The sequence below is a fragment of the Mustela putorius genome, unplaced genomic scaffold (assembly GCF_011764305.1).
Source record: "Mustela putorius furo isolate JIRA1106 unplaced genomic scaffold, ASM1176430v1.1 tig00537299_pilon_pilon_pilon, whole genome shotgun sequence".
Lineage (NCBI taxonomy): Eukaryota > Metazoa > Chordata > Mammalia > Carnivora > Mustelidae > Mustela > Mustela putorius.
In genome coordinates this window covers 148-22,183 of record NW_025422437.1, presented here as the reverse complement: position 1 = coordinate 22,183, position 22,036 = coordinate 148, and the positions used below count along the sequence as shown (strand labels likewise).

At 42.3% G+C, this 22,036-nt stretch overlaps 2 non-coding genes and 1 pseudogene across 2 annotated transcripts; all 3 read left to right on the top strand.

The window, feature by feature from the left end:
• LOC123390310 overlaps nucleotides 1-21,527 on the top strand; it is a 31,286-nt pseudogene extending 9,759 nt beyond the window's left edge.
• On the top strand, nucleotides 473-555 carry LOC123390311. The gene has a single exon (XR_006604912.1). It is a non-coding gene; the product is annotated as a small nucleolar RNA SNORD121A (small nucleolar RNA).
• Nucleotides 17,037-17,117, top strand: LOC123390314. The gene has a single exon (XR_006604915.1). It is a non-coding gene; the product is annotated as a small nucleolar RNA SNORD121A (small nucleolar RNA).
• Nucleotides 21,528-22,036: the final 509 nt, after the last annotated feature.

Here is a 22,036-nt window from a genome sequence, read left to right as displayed (position 1 = left end):
TTTATGCTATCCTTTTGGCTCCTTTAAAATTCCCGTTTCCAAAAGGTTTTCCTCACTTAAATATTTTTAACATGAATTTACTCTATATTGATTCACTTCTCAAATTCATTATTGATAAGATTTTCTTTGACTCGTTCCTCATTTGCTTTTGTCTGCTTAGCATTGATCTGGTAGCCTTGCTCCAGAAGCCTGTTCCTCCCAGTCAAGCCTCAGAAGTCAACTCCTTTGAAACTTCCCAAACAGCAGGGCTTTGGTCAAGCCCTTGTCTTCAACAAATTCTCAGCACAACAATCAGATGGCACCAGGGACTGGCAGCTCCACTGCTGTCAACTCCTATTCTCCTCAGAGTCTGGTAACTCACTTTTATTTTAGTATGGGATTTGAAGAAATGTACCCATAAGCAAATGTATTCCAGAATGACACTTGCCTTATAATTATTTTATAAATAAAAATATATCTGCAGTAGATATCAGTCCAGAAAACAATGATGTGAGAATTACCAAGCACATATCTGATGTTGCCATGTGGAATTGAGCTACTCTGAGTTTTCTGGACAAAGATTGGAAATACTTCTTCTTTTTGGAGGGGCGGGTAAAGATTTTATTTATTTATTTGACAGAGAGGGAGACCGCAAGAGCAGGAACACAAGCAGGGGGTAGTGGGGGAGGGAGAAGCAGGCTTCCTGCTGAGCAGGGATCCCAACACGAGTCTTGATCCCAGGACTCTGGGATCATGACCTGAGGTGAAGGCAGATGTTTAATGACTGTGCTACCTTTTTTACAATTAGTTGAAATCTTGAGTCGTAATCACTCAGGCATCCTTCTTACTGGTAATTTTTTTTCTTGGATTTGGTTTGAAAGTCTGTACTTACGACATGAAAATTCATTTGTTTTCCAATTTAGTTAAATGCAGATGTTTGTCAGAATTGGCTTGCTAAAATCATGCTAAAACATTTCTAGGTGCTTATATTTTTTGCATTTTTGGTTTTTTTTTTTTTTTTTTTTTTGTAAAATTAGTGTACTTTTTCTTAACATGCCACTCTAGTGGAGGACCTTATGATATGGATATGTTTTCATTAAAACAGGGGTATCTGCTGCTTGCATATCTGGCTTTAACTTCCCATGAAAATTTAAGTCCTGTCAGGACTCTAGGAACTGGTAGAGAAGGATATGAAGATAGTCTGATGGGAGTAAAATCTTAGAGCATAGAATATCAAAGAATGTGGCTGCAGAATGGTGAACTGAAGGCCCTAACTTTAGGCAGCTCTCATTTGGCAGTGGGGGGATGGGGGCGTTTGGAATACAGATCCACAGCTTTCACTAGTGGGAATTATTTTGGTTCATTTGCTATGTTTTACCTGAAATCTGTGGTTGAGAAACAAAATTTTGTACAAATATGATATCTTGTCCCCTTATTGACTCAAAAATCATTTGCTGAACCCTAATAAAATAGAGAATGAAATATGTAAACTTTTCATTGCTGTCTTCTACTCTGCAGACATGTCATGTCATGTATAACTGGCTTGGGACTTGGCATTTTTAGTGTCACTGATGATTATGTATGAGAGGGTGTCAGTGCTTGAAGTAGGACAGCCCAGGGCATGATGCTGTCTCTGTTTTGAGAAGGTCTAATAATACCCTCAAGTTTTGTTTTTTGTTTTTTTAATTTAAATTTTTTTAAAGATTTTATTTATTTATTTGACAGAGAGAGATCACAGGTAGGTAGCAGAGAGGCAGGCAGAGAGAGAGAGGAGGAAGCAGGCTCCCTGCGGAGCAGAGAGCCCAGATGCGGGACTTGATCCCAGGACCCTGGGATCATGACCTGAGCCGAAGGCAGAGGCTTTAACCCACTGAACCACCCAGGCTCCCCTTATTTAATTTTTTAAAGCAAGCAATCTCTACACCCAGTGTGGGGGCTCGAACTTGTAACCCTGAGATCAAGAGCCACACATTGCACCCAACTGAGCCAGCCAGGGGCCGCAGTGCCTGCAAGTTTTGATTGAACCATTCCTGTCCTTTCTTCTTCTTTTTGCCTTTCCATCTGTCTACTGGTATGCTGACATAATATCTAGGCTGACCTGCTGGAATCTCAGCCAGGACACTCATAGGTAGAACACAGTAGTGTTTTTTTGTTTTTGTTTTTTTTTTTTTTAAAGATTTATTTTATTATATTTATTTGACAGTAGATGGAGAGAGGCAGGCAGAGAGAGAGAAGCAGGCTCCTTGCTGAGCAGAGAGCCCCATGCGGGACTCGATCCCAGGACCCTGAGATCATGACCTGAGCCGAAGGCAGCGGCTTAACCGCACCCACTGAGCCACCCAGGCGCCCCGTGTTTTTTTGTTCTTAACAGTGCCTTCTGGTGTGGCCTTGCCTTTCATAATGAACAGGCACCTTGAGAAACTGGAACAGGTATTGTTTAGCATATTACAACAAAGGTGCTCAACCTACTGTACTTTTTTATAATCACATGGGGGAACTTGAGTAAATAACAAAAGTAGTAATAGTAATAATAAGTATAATGCCAGAGTCCCACATAGACCAAATAAGTCACAATTTTGGGATTGCAAGTTGGGCACTTGTGTATGTTTTGTGTATATGTGAGTGCACACATATTTGTGTATCAGTATACACATTGTTAAAGCCCCCATTGATTAAAATACAGGTGAAATTGAGAAGTCCTGTGCTAAGTGTTAACCTGAAGCTAAGCGTTAGTCCTTGATTCAGTGATGATTCATTGTGTTGCAAAACACACAGAAACTGCATTTGATAATAGTTGATGGAGGGAGGAAAGCGATCAGAAGAATAGAAGCATCATCCTGGAAGCCTTTACTGAACAAGGGGGCTTGAACTGGGTTGTGGTGGATTCATAGCAACATAAGACCTGTGTTTGGGGACAGCATGAGGAAGGCCTCTGGAGTAGTGATAAATAATGTTAGCAGATTCTGTTATTTTATGTATTGCAAAACTGCTTATAACCTAATGTTTTGCTCAGATTGGAGAACTTGAATTTCCTTAAAACAACTGGGATACTCCATGCCTTTGGGTAGTGTTAACAGAAATAATAATTTCAACTTTCTGTATCTGATCTCTTCAGAGAATGCAGGTCATTCCTGTTTTTTGACCTTTTTAATGTTTCAAAAAGTTTATTTTTTTTTATTATTTCTTTAGATTTTATTTATTTGAGAGAGAGCAATCACGAGGGGGGAGGGGCACGAGAGGAAAGAAGTAGACTCCCCACTGACTGGGAAGCCCCATGTGGAACTCAGTCCTGGCGACTGTGGGATCATGACCTGAGCCAAAGGCAGATGCTTAACTAACTGAGCAACCCCGGGGCCCTTAAAAAGTTAGTTTTTGATAAATTACCTTTTTAGTAGAAAACTGAAGGATCTTGATATGTAGAAATGCAGTTGATTTCTGCCATTGTGTTCATGAGTTGTAGGCTTTCATTCTCCTTGTGTTTTTTTTGTTTGTTTGTTTGTTTGTTTTCTTTCTTATTTTGGTATAGTCCCAATAGTTTATTTTTGCTTTTTTTTTCCTGGCCTTAGGAGACATATCTAGGAAAATGTTGCTTGTAGCCGATGTGAATGAAATTACTGCCTATGTTCTCTTCTAGGATTTTTATGGTTTCAGGTTTCAAATTTAGGTCTTTAATCTGTTTCTAGTTTATTTTTGTGTTTTTTTGGCGTAGAAAGGGAGTCCAGTTTCATTTTTTTACATATATCATTCTCATTGGCTCTTGGTATCTGACCTGATAGGATAGATGAATGAAGATAGATAGAAGAGGTGTAAAACATTTTCTTTTGGACTACACTACTTAGTTAAGGAGCGTATTTGGTGTTCTTAGTCATCAAAACAACTTGAAAGAAATGCAGTGATGTCCAGGGTATTGGCCCAATACACAGATATCTCGATGTGTAATTTACTGTTTGTTTTAGAATATTAACTTTTTAAGTAAGTGCTCTAGCCTGCATTTAATTTTTGCAGGATGACATGGCTGGAGCCTTCCGTGATCAAACTTAATAGTATGATTACTGTTGTTGCATACATTAAGAAAATACTGTACTTTTGTTTCTGAAGCTTGTCTTTGTCATTTAAGTCATGGTAGTTTATCTTTAGTGTAAAAAAACGATACCATTTTTGTGAATTTGTGGCCATCACTTTTATTTATTTATTTATTTATTATTTTAAAGATTTTGTTTATTCATTTGAGAGAGGGAGAGAGAGATCACAAGTAGGCAGAGAGTCAGGCAGAGAGAGGGGGAAGCAGGCTCCCTGCCAAGCAAGAGAGCCCCATGTGGGGCTCGATCCCAAGACACTGAGATCATGACCTGAGCCGAAGGCAGAGGCTTAAACCCTACTGAGCCACCCACTGTGCCCCTGTGGGCATCACTTTTAAAAAGAAAAGCAATGTCTTTTTGTTTTTAAGATTTCATTTATTTGATGGGGCTCCTGCCGGGTGACTCAATTGGTTAAGTGGCTGCTTCTGTTCAGGTCATGATCCTGGAGTCCTGGGATGAGGCCTGCATCAAGGGAGCCTGGTTCTCCCTCCCTCCCTCTGGCTGCTGCTCCCCCCCTACTTATGCTCTTTTTCTCTAAATAAATAAAATCTTGGTGTGGGAGGACAATTTATTTGCAGGAGAAAGAGGGAGAACACGAATGGGGGTTTGGAGGAACAAAGGGAGAAGGAGGTTGAGGGAGAAGCAGCTCCCTGACATGGGGCTCAACCACAGGACCCTGGGATCATGACCTGAGCCGAAGGCAGTGACCTAATCAACTGAGCCACCCACAGTGCCCAAAACAAAGCAATGTCTTAAAATCCCAGATAAAATATTCCCCCTTCCCTTTAATATCTTTATCAGAATCTAGACGGATTGTTGGATTTAATCAGATTTTGTTCTGTAATCAGATTTTGTAGTAATATTTTCATGTTAGTATTTACTCATTTATTCAAATGTTCTAGGTTATAGTTTTTTAAAAATTCTTGTTAAATACTTGATGTACTTAAAGTCTGGAGTACAGTTTGCCTGAGGATTTTTGCTTTTTTTTTTTTTTTTTTTTTTTCCTTTTAAAGTCATCCGTCCTTGGTTCAGGATTTGGGGAGCTTGCACCTTCCAAAATGGCAAACATCACCAGCTCCCAGGTTTTTGACCAGTTGAAAGCTCCAAGTTTGGGCCAGTTTACCACTACCCCACCAGTTCACCACACAGCAGAATAGTACAAGTCCACCCACACCCACTTCTTCTTGGGACCTCAAGCCCTCAACTTCCCAGTCCTCAGTTCTTAGTCATTTTGGTAAGTATTAACGTTTTCTCTCTGGTGGTTTGCCCGTAGTGGAACATGCTAAACATTAGCAGAGTGCGTTGACTGAGGAACACTAATGTGGAAGTTGTGCAGAGATGTTTTCTTTTTAGTAGAATTTCTGTGGCATTTATGAATTTTCTTACTTAATTTTTTATTTATCTGACAGAGACACAGCGAGAGGGGGAACACAAGCAGGGGGATTGGGAGAGGGAGAAGCAGGCTTCCAGCTGAGCAGGGAACCCGATGCGGGCCTCGATCCCAGAACCCTGGGAATCATGACCCTGAGCCGAAAGCAGTTTGCTTTAACGACTGAGACACCCAGCCGCCCCCTGTGTTTGCTAATTAAATCAGATAGCTTTGTGTTGTATAAATACCTGCATTTATTTGTTGTTATCAGTAGTGATAGTAGTACTTGAAGAGATTTGCAAAAGCATGGTAAAGCCATACAAATATAAGGAAATAACAGTTTTGAGTAAATGCGCCTGGACAGAATTTTCTGAGCTCGACCAAAAATATGGTGGGGACAGAATTGGGATGTGGAATTTTAAATCACTCCCTCTGGGTTGCTTTCTCATTCTAATATTTATATGTAATTATCCTGGTTTGTGCCAGCCTTATTGTCAGTGGTTTATAATATAACGGGTCCGTATATAAGTTGAATATTTTCTAAACTGTACTGTCACAGATTTTGTGACATTAAGACACCCCCCATTTTCCCACCAGCATACAAATACCACACTGTATTAAGGAATAGCGGAGGGTTATTAACCATAGGGTTGGCTTCCTAGGCATGTTTATGTTTAGGGCTTCTTAAAAAGACATGGGATCACATTTCTCTCTGAAAGAAACAGTTTGTTGTTAAGGAAGTATCTGAGACTACTCCCAGGTTTGGAGTCATGTCTAACCAAGAAAATTCATTAGAGCCTGAATACTCTAAGTTTTTTATTGGAGAGCTGGTTATACATAAGTACCCTCTGACTGACTAGTACATACCAAAATTTCACATTCCCAGTAGGAAAGCAGGTGTTCATGATAAACTACATTGTACAGACATTAAAGGCACAGAGAGTCACTTTTACCTGATAAGAGTGCTTGGCAGCCTTTGCCTAGAATATATTAAAATTCTGTGTTCACAGATATTGGCCAAGAGCCAGTGTAGTAGCAAGGTGGCTTTTCTCATGCCAGCTATAATCCTTTGTTAAACCTTTTTCCACAAACCCACTGCAGTGAGTGATAGGTGTTTTTAGATTTGTACATGCTATTTCTATATTCTTTAGAAATCCTGTCTTTCTTACACATGCCTCTAAAATAAAGTCCAAAAGTAGATTCATCTAAGATGGAAATATACTAAGTCATGGGTTGGCAGACCTTCAACTAAGTTTGTCAGCTGTTTTTGTAAATACCATTTTATTGGAACATAGCCATGACCATTCATTATGTATTGTCTTATAACTACTTTCAGTCTACAAAGGGAGAGTTGAGTAGGTGCTAACAGATGGCCTTCAAAGCCTAAAATATTTACTACCTGGCTCTTCACTGGAAAAAATTGCCAACTTCTATTTGATTTGAAAATCATAGACAGAGGGCTAACTTCCTTCATTAAAAAGAGTAACTAAAAGGAGACTAAACAGGTTAAAAAAAAAAAAAAAAAGGACAAAGGGGTATTATTGTCAGAGTTCATAGGCAAAGAATACTGGAGTATATGAAAATGATGCCTCAATGAATTTGTATCATTTAATTTGCATCTTTTATGTCATTTTCCATCATTCAAATTAGGAAGGATAAAATTTGTTGGTATCAGCATATTAAAAAGTGTGTGTTGTATCTATTGAAATAATTTTAAAGTGTTTGTCAATATTTAAAATAGAGTTGTTCTTTGAACCCTAACCCTATTCTAGTTGTTGATCCCACAGGTATACTTGCACTTGAGCAAATGTCTTACATAAAAATACATTCATTATAGCATTGTTTTTCTTAGCAAGATACTAGAAAATCTAAAAGCCCATTAATATAGTATTGGTTTTAAAAAATTGATGCCTGTGCACATTGGATTACTCTGTGGCCAAAAAATGAAATAGCCCTTCACATGGGAATATGGCAAGTTTTTGAAAACCAAATGGTTTGTGAGGAAGCTCTATATATAATGTGTGTTTCTCTGCTGCATATTTGTGTTTTGAAACAGTATCTCTGAAAATACTCAGGAAATAGTACAATGTCTGCCTCTGTGGAAGGAATCTGGGATAGGGTTGAAAGGGTGATTTATAGTCATACACTTTTTTTTTACCTTTCAGATTTTGTAGTATCACATTACTTACTGAAAAACATATTTTTTAACAGTTTTGTTAAAAAATCCATAAAGCAACAAAATAGAATTCTCTCTTAGCTAAACATGTGTAGCAGCTCCATGTTCTTTTTGCCCACTCCATATGTCTTAATGTAAACAGCATCTCTCTGCTTTAAAAATTATCTACAAACCCATTCAGGCATCCTTTTTGCATTTATCATATTATCAGTTTTTAATACATCACACACGCCCTCAACTTACAGGATTCAGGTAGAAGGTTCTTGGAAGAAATAGGTGGTGACTACAACCTTTCACTCTCGTCATAGTGGAAGAGGGAGCTCTAAGCCCATGTTCCTAAATAATTGATTATTGCTTGTTTCCCCTCCCCCCTTTACATATTTCATAGACTTCAAATCTCAGCCTGAACCATCCCCGGTTCTTAGTCAATTGAGCCAGCGACAGCAGCACCACACTCAGGCCGTTGCTGCTGCTCCTCCTGGGTTGGAGTCCTTTCCTTCCCAGGTAAAACTGCGAGAGTCAACACCCAGAGACAGTACCTCCACTGTGAACAAGCTTTTGCAGCTTCCCAGCATGACTGTAGAAAACATTGCTGTGTCTACCCATCAACCACAGTCTAAACACATCAAACTACCGAAGCGGCGGATACCTCCAGCTTCTAAGGTGTGTTCTCCATCAAGAAGTCCCAGGTCCAACGGTGGATTGTATTTTAACATTTAGCTCAAGGGTTGTGTTAGTAAGTCTCAGAAATGGTGATGTGGTATTTTTTTTTCAAACACATAGCTTACTGCTTAACAAGGAATTGGCCATTTCTGAGCGGCTCAGGTAATACTAGAGGGGATGGTTTTCTGTTGGAGACAGAGACTATTCATTCAAATTATAGGATCTGGGTCAGAGAATCCTGGCCTTGTGTATTTACCTGTGTCTTGTACATAGAATAAGATAAAGAATAAGGTCTTGTGTATTGACCTGTGTCTCGTAGACGGAGAATCTTTGGCTAGATAGTGCTTTCAGCAGCAGCGGCCTGCTCTCTTCCCTTCACTCACCCATCACCAGCCTGCCCACACCCATTTCTTCAGCCTTTGCCCTAAGAAGCAGTTGGTGGCACTGACCATTCTGCTGTTAACTTCTCATTTTTCTTTTCTCTTCTCTTTGTTTTTGAAGTATCCTGTGCCTTTTTTCCTTTTTGTAGACATCTTGCTCATTGTTCTTCCAGGGTACCAGTAGTGATTTGGGAAGCCTGTACTCATCTGGCTGTTAGAGGCCTCTGGGATGTGAAATCTCTCATCTCTGTTCCTGATGTGATGGCTCTGCTTTTTCAGATCCCAGCTTCTGCAGTGGAAATGCCTGGCTCAGCAGATTGTCACGGGATTAAATGTTCAGTTTGGCGCCTTGGAATTTGGATCAGAACCTTCTCTCTCTGAATTTGGGATCATCTGCAAGCAGTGAAAATAGTAACCAGATTCCCATCAGCTTGTATTCGAAGTCTTTAAGGTACACAACTTCTTATTTCTCTGGCTTTGACTAAATTAAGTCCCTTGTTGGGAAAGTAAAACAAAATAGAGTCTAAGAAATCACCTGGTGGAGACCATATAACTTGGGTTTGTGCACCCGTAGCTAGTACCTAATTTCAGAACTTTTCTTCCATCACCTTAAAAAGGAACCCTGTGCCTGTCCGCCATCACTCCCAATTCCCCCCTTCATCCTTCATCCCCTGGCAACTAAGCCTCTGTCTCTGGATTTGCCTATTCTGATACTTCATAAGGCAAGAATCATGCAAGATGTGGCCTTCTGTGTTTGGCTTCTTTTACTTGGCATCGTGTTTTCAAGGTTTATCCGTTTGTAGCCGATACGCATTTTATTTCCAAATAGTATTGCATTGTGCAGATATGTCCTATTCTGTTGATCTGTTCATTAGTTGATGGACATTTGAATTGTTTCTACTTTTTGGGTATTAAGAATCATGGTGCTGTGAACATTGATTTACAAGTTCTGTGTACTTTAAGTTCTTCTGGATGTAGACCTAGTAATTGCTGGTCCTGTGGGGTAACCCTTACGTTAACTTTGGAGGAAAGCAGCAAACTTTTTCCCATAGTGTCTGCAGCATTTTACATGTCTGTCAGTAATCTCTGAGGGATGCAGTTCTCGTGCATCTTTGCCAACACGTATTTTCCTTCAGTGGAATGCTTCATAAGTAGAAAATCCCAGATTTTAGATTTTATTAATTTTTCTACTCCCCAGAGCTAAAAGCTGGTATTCTCTCTCTCTGAAAATGGTTTCAGGACGCCTGGGTGGCTCAGTTGGTTAAGCGGCTGCCTTCGGCTCAGGTCATGAGCCCAGGGTCCTGGTATCGAGCCCACACAGGCTCTCTGCCGAGCGGGGGGGTGGGAGCCCGCTTCTCTCTTTCTTTCTCTCTCTCTCTCTCTACTTGTGTGCGCCCATTCTCTCTCTTGCTCTCTGTCTAATTAATTAATTAAATCTAAGAAAAATGATTGCAGACTTCTGGATTTATTACAGATTCTTTAGGATTCTTAAAGATGTCCCTCTACCTGTCATTTAAATTAGGTGTGTCTGATTGGGAGGGGAGGGGTATTTTTGAATATTTGTCTTTAATATAGTTAAAGAATGCAGTAATACCAATGTGTAGGTACAGATGTGTTTAATATATAGTATGGCAGTAAATTGATGAACTAGTTCTTGATGAACGCATGTAAAGTGACACTAATTTATGTCTAAATCTTTTTATTCTTTCTAGTGATTCTTTGAATACCTCTCTACCAATGACCAGTGCAGTACAGAACTCCACCTATACAACTTCAGTTATTACCTCCTCCAGTCTGACCAGCTCATCGCTGAGCTCCACTAGTCCAGTAACAACGTCTTCCCTCCTATGACCAGAGTTTCTGTGCACAACAGAATTGCATACCAAAGCTCTGTGAGTCCATCGGAGTTAGCTCCAGGAACCATCACGGTAATTGGTCTTTCAGGTTTCTACTTGCTGGAAATCCTGTTTGGATGTTCATTGTTTAGTTTGAGGGTTTTAGATGAGATTTTTTTTTTTAGGAATTGGCTAACCTTTTTAAGATTTTATTTTATTTTATTTGAGATTTTATTTTTTATATTTGACAGAGAGAGCACAAGTAGGCAGAGCACAGGCAGAGGGAGAGGCACAGCCAGCACCCCCTGCTGAGCAGGGAGCCTGATACAGGGGTTGATCCCAGGACCCTGGCATTATGACCTGGGCAGGCAGATGCTTAACCAGCTGACCCACATAGGTGCCCCAAGGGTTTATTTTTAAGTAATCTCTCCACCTAACATGGAGAGCAAACTTAAAACCCCAAGAGCAAGTTGCATGGTCTACCAACTGAGCCTGCCAGGCACCCCCTAGAACATTGGCTAACCTTTTGAATAGAATCCTTATAGTTCATTGAGTTTACTGATATGGGCTGTGATGTGAAATCTGTATTTTTTTTTTTTAAGATTTTATTTATTTATTTGACAGAGAGAGATTACAAGTAGGCAGAGAGGCAGGCAGAGAGAGAGAGGAGGAAGCAGGCTCCCTGCTGAGCAGAGAGCCCGATGCGGGACTCCATCCCAGGACCCTGAGATCATGACCTGAGCTGAAGGCAGTGGTTTAACCCACTGAGCCACCCAGGAGCCCTGAAATCTGTATTTTAAGCAACTATACTTTAGGAGTGTATGAATGGACTGAGAATCTTAGTATAAGGATAGCATAAAGATACATCCCAAATTGTCCCTGGTGCCTTTGCATGGGGTTTTGGGGTGGGGATGGGGGAAGACATGATGGATCTCTATTATTTGGTGTCCTGAATGGCAGAGATGTTCAAGCATTACTAGTGAGAGCTACTTTTTAAAAAATTTATTTCAGGGCGCCTGGGTGGCTCAGTGGGTTAAGCCACTGCCTTCGGCTCAGGTCATGATCTCAGGGTCCTGGGATGGAGTCCCGCATCGGGCTCTCTGCTCAGCAGGGAGCCTGCTTCCCTCTCTCTCTCTCTGCCTGCCTCTCTGTCTACTTGTAATCTCTCTTTATCAAATAAATAAATAAAATCTTTAAAAAAAAATTTATTTCAATTTTTAATTTAAATTCTGGTCACCATATATGGTAAAATTCTGTAGTAGTTCATTAAAATTAAAAAAACATTTACAGTTTTAGTTCCTCGGACATACTAACCATATTTTAAGTGCTCAGTATCGAGGCACGTGGGTGGCTCAGTCAGGGTGCTAGGATTGAGTCCCCAGTTGGGCTCCCTGCTCAGTGGGGTAGTTTGCTTCTCTCCCTTCCTCTGCCTGCTGCTCTCCTGGCTTTGTGTGCTCTTTCTCTCTCTTTCTGTCAAATAAACAAAATCTTTATTTTTAAAAAATCTTTATTTATTTATTTTTAAAGATTTTATTTATTTGACACAGAGAGACACAGTAAGAGAGGGAATACAGGCAGGAAGAGTGCGAGACTGAGAAGCAGGCTCCCCGCTTAGCAGGAAGCCTGATGCAGGGCTCGATCCCAGGACTCTGGGATCATGACCCGAGCCAAAAGCAGATGCTTATCGACTGAGCCACTCAGGTGCCCCAACAAAAACTTTAAAAAGAATAAATGCTCAATATCTATAGTGGCTACAGTATAGGAACACACACATGTCCATCCATACAGAATATGCCCTTTATTGCCAGAATGTTTCCTGGGCTATAGTTTCTAAAACCTAAATCACACAGTGTGCTATCCAGGCTTAAGGGTATGTCATCTGCTGAACTTCTCGACTGCAGCTCTAATTCACCTGGTATATTGCTTGCTCTTGTCATTACTCACCTCATTCCTCGGCTTGGCTAGATGAACTGAGACCTTGCAGATTTCTGATTTCTCCTGTCCATTTGGTATTTCTTTACTTTTGCTCCCACCATTCTTCTGCATAGAATTACCCCCACCCCAAGTATTACAGTTCCTGTGTTGTATCAGTTTCTCCATTATAATTTAAAAGTGATTTTCAAGGTGGAATAAAATATTCCTAAGGTCTGATGACTGCTCATTTTCTGTTACCCTTTTTTTAATTCTTTCCATTTGGTGTAGTTTTGAGAATACTTATTTGTATGTCACCATTTGTGCTGTTTTGGATGCACATGCTCAGTGTTAACGTCTGTATATTTAGTGCTTAGTGAACCCCAGTTTAGAGGGAGGCAGAAAGTAGAATTTTGATTGTTCTCTCCCTGTCTATATATATTGTTAAGATGTATTGTGTTTCCCTTTACTTGACCTCTTTTTTTTTTTTTTTAAAGATTTTATTCATTTATTTGACAGAGATCACAAGTAGATAGAGAGGCAGGCAGAGAGAGAGGAGGAAGCAGGCTCTCTGCTGAGCAGAGAGCCCAATGCGGGACTCGATCCCAGGACCCTGAAATCATGACCTGAGCCGAAGGCAGCGGCTTAACCCACTGAGCCATCCAGGCACCCCGACCTCTTTTTTTTCTAAACTCATTTTTTTTCTCCCTCTCAAGTTCTAATCTTTCATAGTTCACATTTCTTGTAAATAACTTCAAATTGCTTTAAGAAAAAAGACATGGGGGCACCTTGCTAGCTCAGTTTTTAAGTGTCTGCCTTTAGCTCTGGTCATGATCCGAGGGTCCTGGGATTGAACCCCATATTTGGCTCCCTGCTTAGCAGGAAGCCTGCTTCTCCTTCTCCCACTCCCCTGCTTGTGTTCCCTCTCTCACTGTGTCTCTCTGTCCAATAAATAAATAAAACTTTCAAAAAAAGAAAAAGGAAAAAAATATTATAACATTTCTTGAACAGAAATTGTACTGGATTTGGATTAATACAGAGGTAACATCTATAAGGTTTGTCCTTTTTTTTGTTTTTTTTTTTTTTTTGTTAGGATTTTTTATTATTTGAGAGAAAGATAGTAAGAGAGCATAAGCAGGGAGGAGAGGGAGAAGCAGGCTCCCTGAGCCAGATGTGGGGCTCTGTCATGACCTGAGGCGAAGGCAGATGCTTAACTGCCTGAGCCACTGTGCCCCATATTTTAGGAGGTTTGACATTGGTAAGAAGGAAATTTCTGGGGGCGCCTGGGTGGCTCAGTGGATTAAAGCCTCTGCCTTCGGCTCAGGTCAGCTTCCTTTTCTTATCCAGGGACAGTATTGGAGTTTTCTATGCTCCACTGTCATTCTCTCTATACCTGTCTCCGTTGCTCAGTTTGTGGAAATTTTCCTTGGTACCAATTTTCCTTCTGTGTGTCTTGGTTCCAGAGAAATGCCTTACGGTCAACACCATCTAGTTGTTTTCAGATTCTGCTCTGTTTAGTCACTGCCACACTCTGCTAACCCACTCTTTCCCTACCGAGTCAGGAAAGCTGTTTCAGAGTAACATCTCTGAGAACCATTTTTCATTTCATTTGGAAACATTTTTTTCTTGCATGACTGGTACTCAAGAGACAGAATGTGCATGATACAGAAAGATGTGGTGATTTCAGTATAGTAACTTCCTAAGTTTTTTGTACTACTTAATTTTTAGGACTGCTTCATTGCTTCCTGTGATTTGAGTCTTTTTTTTTTTTTTTTTTTTTAAGATTTTATTTATTTTATTTGACAGACAGAGATTACAAGTAGGCAGAGAGGCAGGCAGAGAGAGAGAGAGGGAAGGGAAAGCAGGCTCCCCGCTGAGCAGAGAGCCCGATGCGGGCCTCGATCCCAGGACCCTGAGATCATGACCTGAGCCAAAGGCAGCGGCTTAACCCACTGAGCCACCCAGGCACCCCTGTGATTTGAGTCTTAAGTTTTGTCTTTGTTAGTCCCCTAAATACACAGTCTGATTTTCAAAAATGTCAGCTCCTTGGGATTGTTTTTTTTTTTTTTTTGATTTAACGTTCATTTATTTGACAGAGATCACAGGTGGGCAGAGAGGTAAGCAGAGAGAGAGAGGAGGAAGCAGTCTCTCCCTGCTGAGTGGAGAGCCCGATGCAGGGCTCAATCCCAGGACCCTGGGACCATGACTTGAGCTGAAGGCAGAGGCTTTAACCCACTGAGCAACCCAGGTGCCTCATCCTTGGGATTTCTTAAGAATATGTTATTACCTGTCCTTTTATTAAGAAGCAAAATAAAACCAGACATTGTTTCTTGACTAATCTATACTTCATATGTTTCTGGCTAAATTCCAGTAGAAATTCAGCTAAGTTGTCATTTGACTTTGTGGATTTACTTACTTTTTTTTCCTTATAGAATGGACATGGTGGTGGTCGAAGTCAGCAGACGGTAGACAGTAAGTATATAAGTAACCACTCTTGTTTTGGCTGGTGGAAATCAAACAGAAAAAGAGTATAGCCAATATGATGAAGAAAACCATGGCGAGTGACTAATTCTACAAAAATAGTCCTTTTGCCTTTTTTCTGATAGTTACTTCTGATCCATCACATTGGCATCCTTTCTTTGGCAGGGTTTACAAGTCCAGCCAGAGATGCCTCTGTGAGTAGGTTGTAGCTGATGGTATTAAGAGAAATGTCAATACTACAGCAAGAAGGAGGTGATAATAAGCCTCATATCCCTCTGTTCTGGTCGCCTGCACCCCAGGTATACAGTGTAGTGTGGATTCAAAAGATGCTTTGAGGTACAGGTTCCAGTATGTTCATAGAGCTCTCCAATACTATGTTTGATTCTTGGTGTGCTAGTTCAGGAAAGACATGCTTGTACATGTATAGAGACATGTACAAAGACATGAGGTACAGGTTCCAGTATGTTCAAAGAGCTCTCCAGTACTATGCTTGATTTTAAAGCAAAAACTTGGTGTGCTAGTTCAGGAAAGACATGCTTTTTGCCTTCAGGATCTAGTGGACTGTTGTGAAGAAAGAGGTCAGATGCTCTCTAGAGTTGGTGCAGATGAATTACTGTTAGCTGTTTCTTTCCTTTTTTCTTGGCTTGGTTATCTGTGATTGTTAATGATGATTTTCATTATTATTCAGTAAGGCAAATAGGCATCGGTATTGGGTAGAGAAGCCAGAAGGGCTTTCCTTTTCTCTTTTTTTTTAAAGATTATTTATTTACTTACTAGAGAGGGAGAGAGAGAACAAGTAGGCAAAGTGGTAGGCAGATGGCGAGGGAGAAGCAGGCTCCCCGCTGAGCAAGGAGCCTGATGAAGGGCTTGATCCCATGACCCTGGGATCATGACTTGAGCTGAAGGCAGCCACTTAACTGACTGAGCCACCCAGGTGCCCTGGACTTGCCTTTTATTTAAGATTTTTGGTAGTGTTGGGGGCGCCTGGGTGGCTCAGTGGGTTAAAAGCCTGTGCCTTTCAGCTCGGGTCATGATCCCAGGGTCCTGGGATCGAGCCCCGAGCTGGGCTCTCTGCTCAGCAGGAAGCCTGCTTCCTCCTCTCTCTCTGCCTGCCTCTCTGCCTACTTGTGATCTCTGTCTGTCAAATAAATAAATAAAAATCTTTAAAAAAAAGAAAAGATTTTTGGTAGTGTGGACATGGAATTTCATCAGTTCAAGAGGGACCTCAGTTGGAATTAAAGTGACACATGTGATTTACGCAGAATTGGTTTTGGTATTGCTGGGCTGCCGGAGCTGTTGTTTGGAGGTACATTGATAGCCCCGAGAATGTTACATCAGAGGACATTCTTACTCCACAAGCCTTGGTGCCAAGTTTCTTTAGTACAGGCATGAGATTGAGAACACATAGAGGTATCCTAGTTTATTTGGAGATTCTTTTTGTTTTCAGTTATCTCTATACCCAGCCTGAAGCTTGAACTCACAATCCTGAGATCAGGAGTCCCGTGCTCTACCAACTGAGCCAGCCAGGTATCCTGGTTATTTGGAGATTTTAATTAATTTTTTTAGAACTCAGGGAGGGGTGGGGTTGGTGGGGGTGGACAATCTAAAGCAACCTCCACGCCTGGCTCACAACCTAGTGCAGGGCTTGATCTCACAACTCTGAAATCATGACCTGAGCTGAAATCAAGAGTTAGGCCCTAAACCGACTGAGGCACCCTGGCACCTCTGTTTGGAGATTTTAAATGAGATAATAAGATATGAAATGTCTGGAAAACCTTGTGTGTGTTTTAGATAGGTTTTTAGCTCTATATCTGTCTACTCTCTGTGCTCCCCCTCCCCCCATTCTGTATGAGGCTTCTTGTGAACTTGTTATCATTGTGACCTGAGACCTAGGGAGGTAAGTGATGGGGTCTGAGTTTTGGGACAGGGACGTCTGTGGTATTTTTCATCTGGTATCTGTAACAGTAGGTGTCGTGTTTGGAAAAAGGGAAGTCTCTAGACAGTAAGGACTCCTCTAAAGAATGGGCTAAGTTGTGTGTTGTTGACCCCTGTTGCTACCTGTGTTTGTTTTAAATTCATCCTCCTTTTTAGAGACTGGCATGTTTTCCATTGGGTTCCCAACGAGTCCTGTGGTGTGGGTAGAGGGTTACTGTTCTTCCTAACTGGGAAAAGACAATGATGCTTTATATCCAAGCACATATGTGAGTTATATGTGTGGATAGAACTAAAACTGAGTCTTTTCTACAGCTAGGATTGATCATATTTATGATCTTCTGGAAGCCAAATAAGCTCCTCTGTGTGTCCCTGAGGGTTTTGTTTGTTCAAGGAAGTGCTCACTGTGCATGTGAAAAGTGACTGTTGACAGTGGCTTGTAAGCATCTGTAACACCCCACACTGTATGTACCCTGTGCTCTCAACCCCCATTTGCCCTAAACTGGCTGTGCGCTTTCCCAGGTCAGCCTGATTTCATACTGACTTGATAGAAGCAAAGACGTATCCCTTTTGATGGTCTTGCCTACCAGACCCTCTACTATCCCTTGTGCCTTTTGAGATAAGTTTGCCTCGCATTCTAATCCTGTGTGTTCGTCTCAGAGCCTCTTGCCCTTTCTAGTGCAGCTCAGAGTTGGGTTCCTTTAGTTAGGAGATGTAAACATTACAGAACAGTTTAGGGTTGGTTATAAAGGTATCATTTCTTCTTACTCTTGGCCAAGTCCTGTTTGTCTTACCTTAACATGTCATTTTTATTAGTTGTATTGGACAGAAAATGCTATCCCCCCTGGGGAATATAATTTATGTTTCTCAAGTTGATCCTGAGGTGTCACAAGGCACTGAGTATATTTTAGGTACTTAGGATTGGGTCTGGAGCTTAACCAGTCTGTTTTTTACAGCTACTTCATCCGTTCCAGCTCCAAAGACAACAGACCCTCCTTCCACCCTCCCATCTGTGGGCTCCCTGCCCAGCACCACTTCCTGCACTCCGCTTCTGCCCTCCGCGTCCCAGCACACTGCCACTTTGCCCTCCATGTCCCAGCCTGGTGACCTGTCCAGCAGCCCCCTCTCTCAGCTTAGCAGGTATGGAGAAAATATGGACCCAAAAAGAGAGGCATAGTGGGGCGAAGTTCTGAACCCTTACAGAAAGCAGAGCGGCAATGAACAAAACCCTCTCGTTGCCCCCACCATGGTGGCCTGGTCTTTAGCAATAATGCGGCAGGGCATAGGCTTTGGCTGGGCCTGGTCTCAGAACCACTAGATGTGTAAAACTTGCCTACTTGAAATGTCCCTGCTGTCGCAGGCCCCTGGGGCCCTTGGGAATGGAGTGGGGCCAGCAGTCACTGCTGCTGCTCTTCTTGGGACCCCTCAGGAGTGTGCCCTGAGCCTGGCCTCTGAGCTCTGGGCTCAAGTCACTGCAACGCGAAGTGAGAATTGTGTTTGATTTTGAACAGGTCTACTTGTTCTTGTTCTGGCTTTAGAGGTTTTGAATTATTAGAACAGGGGTGTAGGACAGTGGATTTTGTTTGATCCTCATCCTGTATCTTTGGAGTAGGATATACCTCTCTGCCGTGCCCCACCCCCGCCAAGCCAGGAATAAAAGCCTTTGATTTGAATTCTGGATTTGAAGGGAAGTCAGCCTTTGGCTCTGGTATGGGGGGGTGGAGGTTTGAACGGGAACTTTCTTCCCTCACACACAGATTGAATGGTGTCTCTCCGTGGCTGGCAGTGTTCTTAGTGCAGTCCTGTTCACTTTTTACAGTCTAAAGAGCGAGTGTTTTTAATTGGCTGAAGCTGGCTCTGGAGGTGTCCCAGGCCATGCTGTCCCAGATCCTCATGATGAATGACCCTTTAGATCATTTCTCAACATCCCAACAGCTGGTCTGGGCCTAAGGTGATGATGAGTGATGTGTGTGAAGCCAGGGCTCCCCTTGGGGGGATGGGTCAAAACTTATATCTAGCCCATCTGGACATGGGGCCTATGCTGTGGGGTGATTGGTGGGGTGGACACTTGGTGCTCTTTTTTGTTTTCTAGTTCACTCTCCAGCCATCAGAGCAGCCTCTCCTCTGCACATGCAGCGCTCTCCTCCAGCACAGCACACACAGTAAGTGTCTTCTCTGTCCTGTCATCTCCCACCCCACTCAGTGAGCTTGGAGCTTAGTCCTCTGTTTGGTAGGGCTTTGGTTTTTGGGTTTGAGTATCTAAGATAACCTCAGCTTCCTCAGGTGTATTATCTCAGTCTAGGTTTGTGGTTTGAGCTGTTGGTTTTCCTAGGTACCAGGGCCAACTTCTTGCTTCCTGAACTGGTACTTCAGTGGAAGAATTGCTTCTCTAGAGTTGATCTATGATAGGCAGGGCTGTCGGGGGCTAGATTTGTTTTGTTCCTGAGCGTTCACTGAGCTTCCTGTCCATTAGAGGAGCCTTTTTTTTTTTTTTTTTTTTTTTAAGATTTTATTTATTTATTTGACAGAGAGAGAGATCACAAATAGGCAGAGAGGGCAAGCAGAGAGAGAGAAAAGGGGTAGCCGGCGCCTTGCTGGGGCGCCAGAGAGCCCATGCGGGACTCAGTCCTAGGACCTTGAGATTATGACCTGAGCCGAAGGCAGAGGCTTAAACCCACTGAGCAACCCCAGGCGCCCCCAGTTAGAGGAACCTTTTGAAACTACTCTTGGGTGGTCGCATTGAGGTAAATGTCAAGCTTTTTAGAGCAAAGTAGGCTCATTGCTAACTTGAGCTTATGCTCACCAGAAGTCAAGTTGAATCAAGGGCGTTGTTCTAGGTTATCTTTTGTTCCTCTGGGAAGGCCGTTGTAGAGAGAATGTTGGGAGGGAAAAAGGGAGAACTTGGGTGAGGACTAGCTGTCTCCGGCCACATGTACATGCACATCTCTCTCTGAGCCTCCCTAGCTCTTCGCCCCTTTAGTCCGTGTAACTGCATTGCGGTGTGTGTGGTCATACAGACTTTCACTTGTCACGGCATCAGGTATTCTGGTATTCAGGTTATTCTCCTCCTTCGTGCCAGCGGAGACCATCCTCCCCAGCTCAGAGGCAGATTGTGGGAAGGTTGATAGTGGAGAGGCAAACCTAGAAGTCCTAAGTTGGCAAGTGTCCCCGTGTGCTAAAGAGATGGTTACTGCAGTGTGGCTTCTCCAGGTGTGGAGATGGACACAGTTTCAGTGGTGGTTCTTTGTAGCTTGTGGTGGGCGGAGGAACGGACGTGGTGAGATGGTGAAGAGGCAGGGTGGTAGCAGGGTGCTTCACTCAGACTAGGGGGCCCCTGAGTGTAAAGGTAGGCAGACAGGTACCAAGAACAGATAATAAGAGATCGATCCAGAAGCAGGGAAAGAAGTTTCAGGTATAGATCAATAGGAGAGGTTAGAAATTTGGGGGGAATTTTGTTGTTCTCTGAAGAAGAGGTCATTTGCTACAGAATGGAGTCATGGCAGAGTCAGCTCTCTCCTTCCATCAGGATTGTGGCTAACATTGTGGGTTTTCAAACTCCCGTTTTACCTAGTGACATCTTGTACATAATTCTTTGTCATAAAATACGTAGATCACATCTTTATAGCAGAGCACAGATGGATGCCTCTTGCCCGTGGAGTAAGTGCCTTGGTCCCGTTGCCTGTGCCTGCTGTTGGTGGGTGGGAACTGTAGCTGGTCGCCGTCCGGAGTGTGGAGAGTTGGCCCCCCCCCCGGGTCCCGGGGCACTGGTGTGTTGGAGTCTGTGTTCTTGTTCACATGGGTGTGTGCCGCTTTCCGTGTCCAAAAATGCCCCAGCCAGAATAGCCTCATCCAGGGAGTCCCAGACCTTGCCATGTGCCAGAATTGCTGCATTGCTAATACAGTTAAAAGATTCAGTAATGAAAAGTATGAAGAGATAGATACTGAAGTGTTTTTTTCTCTATCACGTCTGCTTGGGTTTTACCCCTTTCTATATTTTCTTGATCCACTGGAGTTTTTTTTTAATCTGTAAAACTAGGAAATGCATACACAGTCACTTTCCCACTGCCTCTTGCCCTTTGCTTTCATTATTTCCCCTGTAAACATATATGGGACTGTTCCCTAGATAGTGTCCCTTCAGCATTTCCCCCCATGTAACAGTTCTGAGATATTTCTGTGCTAAAACATAGATTCTGTCTTCTTTTCCCATAGCTCTACTACATCACATTAGTAAAATCGCTCTTTCACTAATGGAGCTGCAGGGCCATTTTCTGTCTGGAATACATAAAAACATTGTTACATTTGATAACTTTCTACCTTGCTTTGTCTGCAGGGGCAGTCCTGGAGGTTGGAATCCCCAGCATTTGCGTTTTATACAAATTTTGCAGAATTGCAGTCACTGCCACAGTGCTACTAACCTCTTTACCTCCCACTGGCAAAGAAGGAGATGGACTGTTTTCCGCACTGCCTTCCTGAGATTGTGTTGTCAGAAATTTTATTGTTGCCCATGTGTTAATTGAAAAATGACCTGTCAGTACCAGTGTTTTATTGAATGAGATTGAACATCTTTTGATATATATATAATATATATATATATATATATATATATATATATTAGAAAGCCATGTAAATTTCCTTTTTCAATGAGTTCTTCATATTCATTGTTTCTGTCAGGTCCTTGGTGTCTCTTTCTAGGCAGTCCGTATTCAGGAGACTAGAAAGTAGCCCGTTTTTGTGATGGGAGGTGCAGATACTTTGCTCAGGGGTGTATTTTATTTTTGACTTTTGTATAGTCAGGATAACCTCAGTCTTTTTGTCATCTGTCATCATTAGTTACGTTCAACCTTGAAGTCATAGTTTATGAAGGAAATCTCCATGTTTTCCTGATTCTGTAGCAGGTGGTCAGCCTGGCTCTATGCAGAGAATGTGGAGTGGGTGCTGGGACAGGCTGGCCTAGCCTCCCCTGTCCTTGGGGCTCTCCTCACCCAGCTTCTGTCAGTCTAGGCCAAGGGAGCAGAGTCCTGGGTGCCCCAGGAGATGACGTTTTGCCTTGTCTTCACCTTGTACTGATTCTGGATGGCAGGACCCTAAGGTCTGTGCTCAGCTGACCTGGGTGGCATAGTCTGTGAGGCTGGGACCTACACAGAGCTGTGTGTGTGGTGCAAGATAGGGTACATGATTGTCCCTCCTGGGGCTTCCTGTTCCTGAGGCTTCTCCAGGAGTTTCTAGACTGC